The sequence below is a fragment of the Suncus etruscus genome, chromosome 3 (assembly GCF_024139225.1).
Source record: "Suncus etruscus isolate mSunEtr1 chromosome 3, mSunEtr1.pri.cur, whole genome shotgun sequence".
In the NCBI taxonomy this organism is placed as follows: Eukaryota; Metazoa; Chordata; class Mammalia; order Eulipotyphla; family Soricidae; genus Suncus; species Suncus etruscus.
This window is the reverse complement of record NC_064850.1, coordinates 18,030,551-18,042,801: the sequence shown is the minus strand read 5'-3', so window position 1 is coordinate 18,042,801 and position 12,251 is coordinate 18,030,551.

Here is a 12,251-nt window from a genome sequence, read left to right as displayed (position 1 = left end):
TTGGGGGGGTGGGTGGATAGGGATCACAGCTGGCAGTGTGCTCCTCTCAGTAGCTCTTGTGGACCCATATGGTATGGGGAATCAAACCATGGTCTGCCACATGCAGGGCATATGCCTTAATCCCTGTTCTTACTGTCTTTCTGGCACACCAATATTTTTAATTAGATAGTGGCTTTGCTCAACAGGCTGAACTTTTGCTTTGCATGAAAGACAGAAGGACATGTGGATGTGATACATAGCATCGTGTGGGAGCTACCCCAAGCACAGGACTGGGTATGGCACAGAAGCCCCAAAAGTAAAACAAAACTGGATACTGGCAGCATATTGAAGGTGGATAGTACTGATAAGTGATAATAGAGAGCTTTATGGTGAGGCAAATAATCTCACACAGCATAACAGGAACTGGAGATATACTCACCTGAGTACCACTCTGTTGGTACACAGACTGTTGAGTGTGGCCAAAAAAAAAAAAAAAAGGCAAAACATAGCAATCTAGTACTCTTTGGTAGCAAAGGGCAAACAATCCTATATCTTGTCCCTGAAAACATAATCACAATATAGGGGCCAGAGAGAGAGCACAGCAGTAGGGCATTTGCCTTGCACGTGGCCAACATAGGCCACCACCTGTCGACGGTGATCAATTCCCAGCATCCCATATGGTCCCCCGAGCCTGCCAGGATCGATTTCTGAGTGCAGAGCCAGAAATAACCCCTGAGCATCGCCAGGGTGAAACCCAAAACCCAAAATATAATTAAGTAAAATATAATTGGTTATCATCATGACACTAAACTATAGCTAAACACATAGAACACACACTCTGCTTTCCCCTAACCTGACCGGCTGAGGCACATTTAAGTATCTCACTCTCACCTAAAATAAACAGAATAACCTCCCCGAAGTTGCTCACGAATGGTTTGGATCTATAAACACTCTAAGGCGCCTGATTGCAAACTCACCCGGAATCCAACATCACTGGCTTCATCTACACTAAACCATAATTAAAATTTTACTTTAAAATTTTTTTGTTTTGTTTGGGCTATGCCCTATGGTGCTCAGGGTTTTCTCCTGGCTCTGGTTTAGAAATTATTCCTGGGGCCGGGTAGGTGGCGCTGGAGGTAAGGTGTCTGCCTTGCAAGCGCTAGCCAAGGAAGGACCGCGGTTCGATCCCCCGGCGTCCCATATGGTCCCCCCAAGCCAGGGGCGATTTCTGAGCACATAGCCAGGAGTAACCCCTGAGCGTTTAACGGGTGTGGCCCAAAAACAAAAAAAAAAAAAAAAAAAAAAAAAAAAACAAAAAAAAAAAAGAAATTATTCCTGGCGTTCCAGAGATTGAATCCAGGTAGGCTGCATGCAAGACAAACATTCTACCACTTTACTATCTCTCCAGCTCCTAGAACTTTTATGATTACCTTTATTTTGATAATTTTGTTTGTTTGTTTGTTTTGGACCACACCCGGAGGCACTCGGGTTATTCTTGGCTCTGCATTCAGAAATCGCTCCTGGCTCGGGGGACTGTATGGGGACCAGATGACGGGGATCGAACCCAGGTCCATCCTGCGTCAGCCACGTGCAAGGCAAATGATAAATTATTTTTGTCTTGGGGATACATCAGGGAGTGCTCAGGGGCTACTTCTTATTTTGTTTTGGGGGGTTCCTGGCCATGCCCAAGGGACTATGAATCTAAGCCCCCGAATGCCAATCTTGTACTCCAGCTATAGTGCTTTGTTTCTTCTTGACCTTTTATGATTAATTTTTTTTGTTTTGTTTTTGGGTCACACCCGGCAATGCTCAGGGGTTATTTCTGGCTCTACGCTCAAAAATCACCCCTGGCAGGCTCGGGGGACCATATGGGATGCCGGGATTTGAACCAGCGACCTTCCGCATGTAAGGCAAACGCCTTACCGCTGTGCTGTCTCTCCGGCCTCTATGATTAATTTTAAAGATGTGGGTTTTTGTGTTTGTTTGTTTGTTTTTTGGCTTGGTTTTGGGACTATATTCAGTGATGCTCAGAGGCTGCTCCCTGCTATGTATTTGGGGGGTTACGGGTTGCTTCTTTTGGGCAACATTGTGATCCTGAGGATTAAATATTGTCCTCCTACATACAAAGTATGTGCTCAGTCCATCGAGCTCTCTCTGTCTCAAGTGTAGTTCTTTGCATATGCAACTTGCCGGCTCCTGTGCATCTTGAATATATCTTTTATAATTCACCTTTGATTCTCTGGAACTAAGTACTTAGTAAAAATAGTGAACTATAAATGAGTTGGACAATTGAAATGAAGCCTACATGAACATTGGTGCTTTTCAATCTGTTTTACATGTAACTGCTAGGTTCAAATCTTAACATTCCCTTGTTAAAAGTCTATGGGGGGGGGGCAGAAACACCCAGTGATGCTCAGGGATTAATCTTGGCTCTGCGCTCAGAAATCACTCCTGTCTCTGGGGACCATATGGGACACTGGGGATCGAACCCAGGTTTGTCCTGGGTCATCCTCTTGCAAGGCAAATGCCCTATGGCTGTGCTATTGCTCTGGCCCCTGTTCAAAATCTTTGTTGACTCACTTCATAAAATAATCTTAACTCCTTAATTGAGAATCTGGTATTTTGTACTATCTGACTTCAGTTTGCCTTTCTCACTTTATTTTCTATTAGTTTGTCAAGTTGTCTCTTTGCTCAGTGTTTGTTAGCTCCTGGTGATGCTCAGTGTACCATGTCTTGCTGGGAAATAAATTTAGGCCTCCTTCATGAAAAATATGTGTTCAGTCTGTTTACCTATGCCTCCATCTGTTGTCATAACTTTTTTTTGTTTTTTGAGCCACATCCAGTGATGCTCAAGGTTACTCTTGGCTATGAGCTCAGAAATCGCTCCTGTCTCGGGGTACCATATGGGATGCTGGTCATTGAACCAAGGTCCGTCCTTGATTGGCCACCTGCAAGGCAAATGTCCTACCATTGGGGGCCAGAGAGATAGCACGGAGGTGTTTGCCTTGCATGCAAAAGGACAGTAGTTCAAATCTCGGCATCCCATATGATCCCCAGCCTGCCACGAGCGATTTCTGAGTGTAGAGCCAGGAGTAACCCCTGAGCACTGCTGGGTGTGACCCAAAAGCCAAAAATAACCAAACTAATGTCCTACCACTGTGCTATCACTCCAGCCCCATGTTGTTGCAATTTTTTAAATTTTGGGGCATACTCAGTGCTGGTGGTGCTCAGGGGTTACTACTGGACCCACACTCAGAATTTACTCCCGCAAGCTTAGGACCATATGGGATGCCAGGGATTGAACCCAGGGTAGCTGCATGCAAGTCAAATGCTCTACTTGCTATGTATGCTATTACTCTCTCTCCTGTTGTCACATTTTAACTTTATAGTTATTACTAACATATAGTCCACCAACATTCTCTCATCCCACCATGTTGTTTCCTAGAGTTTGCAAAACGGGCGGGTCTAAAATGATTCATCTGGGGCCCGGAGAGATAGCACAGCGGTGTTTGCCTTGCAAGCAGCCAATCCAGGACCAAAGGTGGTTGGTTCGAATCCCGGTGTCCCCATATGGTCCCCCGTGCCTGCCAGGAGCTATTTCTGAGCAGACAGCCAGGAGTAACCCCTGAGCACTGCCGGGTGTGGCCCAAAAACCAAAAAAATAAATAAATAAATAAAATGATTCATCTTTGTAAGTGCCATTAGACGATTAATACTCCCTGGAATCACTAAGTGAATGATTTAGTATGTGAATAAATAAGCCTTCTGAAGTTGCATTTCTATTTATGTACTAGCTTGGAAGGAGAAGGGGGAGTTGGCAATGTAACATATAGTTGAAGTAAGTTTTGGAGATGGAGATCTCCCTGTCCTAGTGCTCCTACCTGCCGATAAACATTGGTTCAACGGTACCAAGTTTGTTTGGGACAAATTGATCGATGTTTAACATTTGTTGGGCTTATATTTTAGCTTTGGAAATACAGAAAAATGTTATTTTACTTTACCTTAAATGACCTTCAAATAAAAAAGTGTTCCAGGGCTCAGTATGCCCCCAACTCACTGGTATTGAGTATGTGAGTCTTGAATTCTATTCCCAAATCTCATGGTACTGAAATCTCTCGTGGACTTCTTTTATTAGAGCCATCTTGGTTTTACTTTGTTTGGCTGACCTATTCTCAGAGGACAATTTACTGTTCAATTTTTTTTATTCTGAAGGCCAGAGTGATAGTTTGATGGGTAGGACGTTTGCTTTGCATGTTACCCAGGTTCGATCTCCGGCATCTCATATGGTCCCTGAAGCCTGCCAGGTGTAACCTCTGACCACCAATAGGTGTGGCCCCAAACCATTTTTTTATTCTAGTTATATATACATATATATACAAATATATTGCCTTTTGTTATATTTTAACTTTGTTAAATCCAGCTTTGCTGCGAATCTCAGATAAATTGGCGTTGTAAAACAATTTATTTTCAAACTTTATGGTAGCCATTCTGTCAGCTATCTCATTGTGGCCCCAAACAAAAACCAAATCAAGAATTGAGATTATTTGTAACAGGTGTCTCTGCAAGCAGTGCTGGTGCTCTTGGCAACTCCCAATGTGGTTTGACCCTGCAATTATAAGTGTGATTATTTGGTGCTACTGGGCCAACAGGTTCACACCTGACAGGTGGTCAGGGACCACCTGGCAGTGCTTGGAGGACCACAGAACTTAGGGTCTAAGGTAGAACTTACAGCCTCATGCATAAAAGGCATATACCCCCCCCCCACTTGGGCTATTTCCCAAAATATTTCAAAAAATATTTTGATCTATATTTGTTATGGAGACATTTATTTTTATTTTTTTGTTTTTTTGGGTTATACTCGGCGGTGCTCAGGGATTACTCCTGGCTCTACGCTCATAAATCACTTCTGGCAGGCACAGGGCGGACCATATGGGATGCCGGGATTCGAACCACCATTCCTCCTGGGTCAGCTGCTTGCAAGGCAAACGCTCTACCGCTGTGCTCTCTCTGGCCCCTGGGACATTTTTTTTAGTACTTGGGGCCCACCTGTTTGGGAATCTACCATGTTGTGGTAGGATTAAATTGAGGCCCTCATTTCTAGAACGTTGGCCCAATACTATGTTGTTTTATTCTAGATAATTTATGTTTGCTTTGGGTAAGAATAGAAAGAATAGGAGGCCAGAGTGATAACACAGCGGTAGGGCATTTGCCTTGAATGCCACCGACCCAGGACGGTCCTGGTTCAATACCTGGCATCCCAGATGGTCCCCCAACCTGCCAGGAGCAATTTCTGAACACAGAGCCTGTAGTGACCCCTGAGTGCAGCTGGGTGTGGCCCAATACCACCCCCTCCAAAGAATAGAAAGGCTAAAAATAATAGGTATCACATGACCCCTCTTTTATTTTTGAAGGGGTAAGAGGTATCCCCAGGAGGGAGAATTTGGTGATTGGACTGTCCAGTGCTGCTCAGGCTTGGCAGGGGTGGAAGCCATCAGTGCTTCATCTAGCAGGGTTCTGGCAGTCATTCAGTGTCAGGATTAAATTTAGGGCCTCAGGCTAGAAGGATAGTATAAGAGAGTAGGACACTTACTTGCCTTGCACACAGCTAACACATGCTCAATCCCTGACACCACATATGGTCCCTGAGCCCTGCCAGGAGTGGTCCTGGAGCACAGAGGCAGGAATAAGCCCTGAATACCACCTGAATAGCACATAAACAAAAAACAAACTTAGGATTTCATGCATGTACTGCAGCCCTCTGGATTGTCTCCCCCATGCCCAACTGGTCTTTTCTTGGTTGAGCCACACCTGGTGATTCTCAGGGGTTATTCCCTGCATTGCATTCTGGAATTAATCCTGGCAGTGCTAGGGACCGAACACAGTTTGGCTGTGTATAAAGCAAGTACCCTGCCCTCTGTGCTATTGCTGTGACTTGCAGAAATATACCTGATTTGATATAGACCCATTTGTTTATTTTTGGTTTTGTCTGACCAGTCCTTTTGAAATTTCATTTAATTTTTTGTTGTTGTTGTTGTTTGGTTTTTGGGTCACACCTGGCAGCACTCAGGGGTTACTCCTGGCTTTATGCTCAGAACTTGCTCCTGGCAGGCTCGGGGGACCATATCGGATGCTGGGATTCGAACCACCGACCTTCTGCATGCAAGGCAAATGCCCTATCTCCATGCTATCTCTCTGGCCCCGAAATTTTATTTAATTTAATGCCTCTAGAACCATCCTTTTTAATGCTTGCCCTCTTTATTTTGATTATTTACCCTAGTCCTTAACCTCAAAAGAGCTGTAGCCAACCACTTTATGGGGTTTTTCCTCTGTGTCAGTTTTGCAGAGGTTGACTCATTCCCTCCTACTTTTATTTGTTGTTGTCAGCCATAATTAGGTTAATCCGGTGTTCATCACAAAGGCCTCCATCAACTTGACATACATAGGTACATCACAGTTGGATGCAAACACACAAAAGATGGGTGTGGGGCCTTTTCTCTAGATATAGAACAAGTTCCTACAGCTGCCCAATTTATTTTGGGACTTTTGTTTTTGGTTTTGGTTTTGGTTTTTGAGTCATGCCCAGCAGCGCTCAAGGGTTACTCCTGGCTCTGCACTCAGAAATCGTCCCTGGCAGACTCAAGGAACCAATTGGGATGCTGGGATTCGAACCACCATCTGTCTGGATTAGCTGTGTGCAAGGCAAACGCCTTACTGCTGTGCTGTCTCTCCGGCCTCTATTTTGGGACATTTCTATATTTCTTATATGTATTGAACTCTTAATACTTGAAGTTCTCAGAATTCTTGTAGCATATCATTAGGCTAACTCTTTCTACTACATTTTTTTTTTTTTTTTTTGGTTTTTGGGCCACACCCGGTGACGCTCAGGGGTTACTCCTGGCTATGCGCTCAGAAGTCGCTCCTGGCTTGGGGGACCATATGGGACGCCGGGGGATCGAACCGCGGTCCGTCTCCTAGGCTAGCGCAGGTAAGGCAGGCACCTTACCTCGAGCGCCACCGCCCGGCCCCCTTTCTACTACATTTTTAAGTAAGTGTTGACTGAATACTTGTTATATACCAGTAAGTTAAAAGTACTATCTTTCAATCTCTTATTCCTGAAGAAGCCTCACACTCCCTTTTCAATTTCATCCTTCCTCTCTAACCAAGGATGGTTAACCTTAACCGAGGTTACATTACAACTATTCGTTTACTTGTTTCTTTCTTCTCAAGGGTAGAATATTTAACATTTTTTTTTACCTCTATGATAGCATTAAAATAAAATAATCTGTGATCTTTGAGACTGGAGCTAACTCATGCATAGTGAGTGATCGATAGAGCTCCTCCTGACTGGCATGCCTGAGGCTGTGAGTTTGATCCCTGGCACAGCCCAGATCACAATAAAAATCCCAACACCACAAGAATGTGCTATCTCTCACACATGACAACCAAGTGTGCAATTCTTGAGCATTGCAACAACAGCAATAAAAGGAAAGGAATGGGAATAGCAAACCATGAACTACAAGAGGATTAATAAAGTTATCACACTTATCTCTTTTTCGTTGTTGTTGTTTTTGGCTTTTGGGTTACACCCGGCAGCTCTCAGGAGTTACTCCTGACTCTGCGCTCAGAAGTCGCTCCCTGGCAAGCTCAAGGGACCATATGGAATGCTGAGATACAAACCGGGGTTTGTCCTGTGTTGGCTGCGTGCAAGACAAATGCTTTCCCGCTGTGCTATCGCTCCAGTCCCACACTTCTCTTTTGCAATTGTAACTTTTGTCTTTTTGTTTTGTTTTGTTTTGTTTTGTTTTGAGGCCACCCTGGTGCACTCAGAAATTGCTCCTGGCAGGCCCAGGGGACCATATGGGATGCCAGATCAAACCTGGATCCATTCTCGGTTGTCTGCGTGCGAGGCAAATGCCCCACTTGCCATGCAGTCACTCTGGCCCCCTCTTTTGCAGTTGTAAATATTACATTATTAGATATAAAACTAGATAAAAATTGGTAAATAAAAATACAGAACTTAGTTCCTTAGCAGCTGCTGTCATATATAAGAAACATTTGTCCCATTTGGATCTTAACTGTATACATAAAAGTAGATGAGCCAGACAATCCTGTATATCCAGGGGGAAAAGTGGGTAAGGGAGGAGTAAAGACTAAAGGAGTGAGTTAGCTAATACTCAGCAGTTAGTAGCAAACCAGCACAAAGGTGAATGGGGTTCATAAAGTTATTGATTCAGAGGGACTGAAATAAGAGCAAAGAGCAAAAGACAACCAACAGTGAAAGCAATGATTCACCAGAACAGTGCAGACCAGAACAGGTGAGTACCCAAAGCAGGACCCAGATCCTCTGGAATCGTGATTCTCTGAGACTTTGGGTGACATGGAAGAAGAGAATTCAGAGTGTGATGCTCTGGGAGTGATGAGTGGGGAGGACTAATGCTTGCTACAGAGACAAAGATACACTGAGAAGAGATGGAGTTAGTGACAGTCACCAGCTGACACCACGTTCCAAAGAAAGGAATCTCAGAGGGACCTTTGTTAGGGGCAAATAGGAGATCAAGCATAACAATTCTAAAAGGAATGACTTGAATATACTGCTATCTATAAAAAGTTAACTTGTGGGGCCAGAGAGATAGCACAGTGGTAGGGCATTTGCCTTGCAAGAAGCCGACCCAGGACCGGCATTGGTTTGAATCCTGGTATCTCATATGGTTGCCCGTGCCTGCCAGGAGTGATTTCTGAGCACAGAGCCAGTAGTAACCCCTGGGTGCTGTAGGGTATAGCCCCAAAACCACACACACACACACACACACACACACACACACACACACACACACACACACAGTTTATTACTTTGACTAATATATAAATAATGGATATTTACAGGGAAAATCCTTTCTTGAAAGTTTGGAATTATGATCTCTCAATCTTCTGTGATCTTTTGGAAAGAAGTCAATTCTGCCTGAGTTGCCAGATCACTATTAAGTCTTTTTTTTTTTTTTTTTTTGGTTTTTGGGCCACACCCGGCGGTGCTCAGGAGTTACTCCTGGCTGTCTGCTCAGAAACAGCTCTTGGCAGGCACGGGGGACCATATGGGAAACCCGGGATTTGAACCAACCACCTTAGGTCCTGGATCGGCTGCTTGCAAGGCAAACGCCTCTGTGCTATCTCTCCAGGCCCACTATTAAGCCTTTAAGAGTTTTTTTAGGGCCCAGAGAGATAGCACAGCGGCATTTGCCTTAGTATCTAGAAGTAAAGCACATGTTTTGTGTTCTAGAGGCCTGGATTTGATCTCCAGCATAACAGACTCTCCTGAGCACTGTACCCAAACCCCTCGATGCCTCCCCTTGAATCAGTAAATTTTATACTGTTTATTTATTTAGGGGGGCATACCCAGCAGCCCTTGGGTTTCTCTTGGCTCTGTGCTCAGAAATTACTCCAAGTAGGCTTGGGGGACCAAATGGGATGCTGGGGGTTGAACCCAGGTTGGCTGCATACAGAGCAAATGCCTTACCTGATGTGATATCATTCTGGCCCCCATTTTGTACTATTTTAAAAAGTAAAAAGTACCATGGAGAAAAACACTTCTTTATAGTTGATGGCAACCTTAAACAGAGGGGAGAAAGAAGGTCTATGAGAGCATGACATTTAATGAAAGGCTGACAGGGAGCAAGCTGTGACAGTTTTTGTTTTGTTTTTGGGTCACACCCGGCAGTGCTCAGGGGCTACTCCTGGCTCTATGCTCAGAAATTGCTCCTGGCAGGCTAGGGGGACCATATGGGATGCCAGGATTCGAAGCACCGTCCTTCTGCATGCAAGGCAAATGCCCTCCCTCCATGCTATCTCTTCGGCCCCATTAGGGGTATGGACAGCACTGGGCATTGGGCTCTCCAAACACCCTGGGTATCCAGATCTTACTGGCAGATTCAGTTACTTCTGCCTTGGCTTACCTGGTTATTGGTTCTGCTTCCTCACTGAGACTTAGAGGCTCTCTCTGTGGGACTCCAAGCTTAGAAAGTGACAACTGAGTTTCATGATGAGAGCAAGGCAGCAGGAGTGATTCCTTTGACTCCCACATTTCTTTTTTTTTTTTTTGCAGGGGGAGAGGTCACAGGAGTTACTCCTGGTTCTACATTCAGAAATCTCTCCTGGGAGGCTCAGGGGACTATATGGGATGTCGGGATTTGAACCAACGTCCCTCTGCATGCAAGGCAAACACCCTACCTCCATGCTATCTCTCCTGCTCCCGCTATGACAGGTTTTTTTTTTTTTTTTTTTTTTTTTTTTTTAAGTTTTTGGGTCACACCCGGCTGTGCTCAGGGTTACTCCTGGCTATCTGCTTAGAAATAGCTCCTCGCAGGCACGGAGGACCATATGGGACACCGGGATTCGAACCAACCACCTTAGGTCCTGGATCGCCTGCTTGCAAGGCAAATGCCGCTGAGCTATCACTCTGGGCCCCGGCTATGACAGTTTTATTTATTTTTATTTTGGTTTATTTTTAGGCCACACCCAGTTGTGGTCAGGGCTTAGTTCTGGCTTTAAACTCAGGGATCATTCCTGGCAGGCCTAGGGGACTGTATGTGGTACTGGGGATTGAACCATGTGCACTATTGCTCCAGCCGGCTTTATTTTTATTTTTTTAAATTTATTTTTGGGGGTCACACCCGGCAGTGCTCAGGGGTTACTTCTGGCTCTACACTCAGAAATCGCTCCTGGCTTATGGGATGCTGGGATTCAAACCACTGTCCTGCATGCAAGGCAAATGCCCTACCTCCATTCTATCTCTCCAGCCCTCCAGCAAGCTTTAAAATAAGATTCTAGGGCCAGAGAGATAGCACAGAAGTAGGGCGTTTGCCTTGCACACGGCTGACCTAGGACAGCATCCCATATGGTCCTCCGAACCTTCCAGGAGTGATTTCTGAGTGCAGAGCCAGAAGTAACTCCCTGTCAGGTGTTGCCTAACCTCCCACCCTCCCAAATAAAATAAGATGTTGTTTCCTATGCAAAATTGTCATTCTTTTTTTTTTTTTTTCTTTTCCTGGCAGTGCTCAGGAATTACTCTCCTGGTGGTTTGTAGGTTGGCCCTGTGCAGGGCAAGCATTTTATCCACTGTACTATCGCTCTGGCACTAATTGTCATTATTTCTCATACCATTTTTGAAATGTCTAATCTTAAAGAAAACTTAGATTGGCAGTGACGTTAGGAGGTAAGAGTTGAGAAAATGGGTATTTTAGGTGTTCATCTTACACTTTGTCTAAAAAATAACCTGTTTAGTTTTACACTGAATTCCTGGCATGACTCTGCAATTTTTATAGCATGAAAACAGATACGTAGTATGCATTGTTTTTTTTTTACCCTTGAAGTTTGTTTTGGAAGAAAAATAAATGCTTCCTTAATTGAAATAGAAGCTGGCAAGGATTTTCAGAAGCCACAGTAGTGGTAGAAGTGATCTGTGAAAACACTCCTAAGTATGCATCATAGAGATGGAGGAAGGCTGATTGCTGGGGAGCCCTTTAATATACTTAACTGGAAAAGGGACCCAGTGCTGAGCGTGACTTGCCCTGGACTAGGGGAGGATTGCTAATACTTAGAAAGTCTGAGAAGATTGTTTTCTGATTTCAGTTATTTAGATCGATCATATTTATATGACCTGCCTGTTTGCTGAAAAGAAGAATCAGCCACTGGGAGTGATTTAAAATGTGAGTACAGATATGGTAAGGTAGATGCCCTGTTTCAGTGATGGGTTTCTGGGGATGAAATTTTCTTTGTATGAGATTCTAAAACTCAAACAGCTTTGTTTATTTCTGTCATCATTTTTATTTTATCTGTGTGAGAGATACTTAGCCTTGAAGAGTGTCCAAATTAATAATTCGTTCTCTCCCTTTTAGAATGATTTTAAGATATTTTCCACTTTTTTTTTTCCGTGCTGGAAATCAAACCATGGTCTCATGGTTGCAAACCATGCACTTTATTACTGAATAACTTCCCTGTCACAGCTTTACATATTTTAAATTGTTTTATATTTCAAATACATATTAATTTGCTTTATTTTTAATATGTTATCTGTAGGGAGAGAGAGTTTTTTTTTGGTTGTTGGGCCACACCCTGTGACACTCAGGGGTTACCCCTGGCTATGCGCTTAGAAATCACTCCTGGCTTGGAGGACCATATGGGACGCTGGGGGATCGAACCACGGTCCATCCTGGTTAGCGGCGTGTAAGGCAAACGCCCTTCTGCTGCGCCACCACTTGGGTCCCGAGAGAGGCATTTTT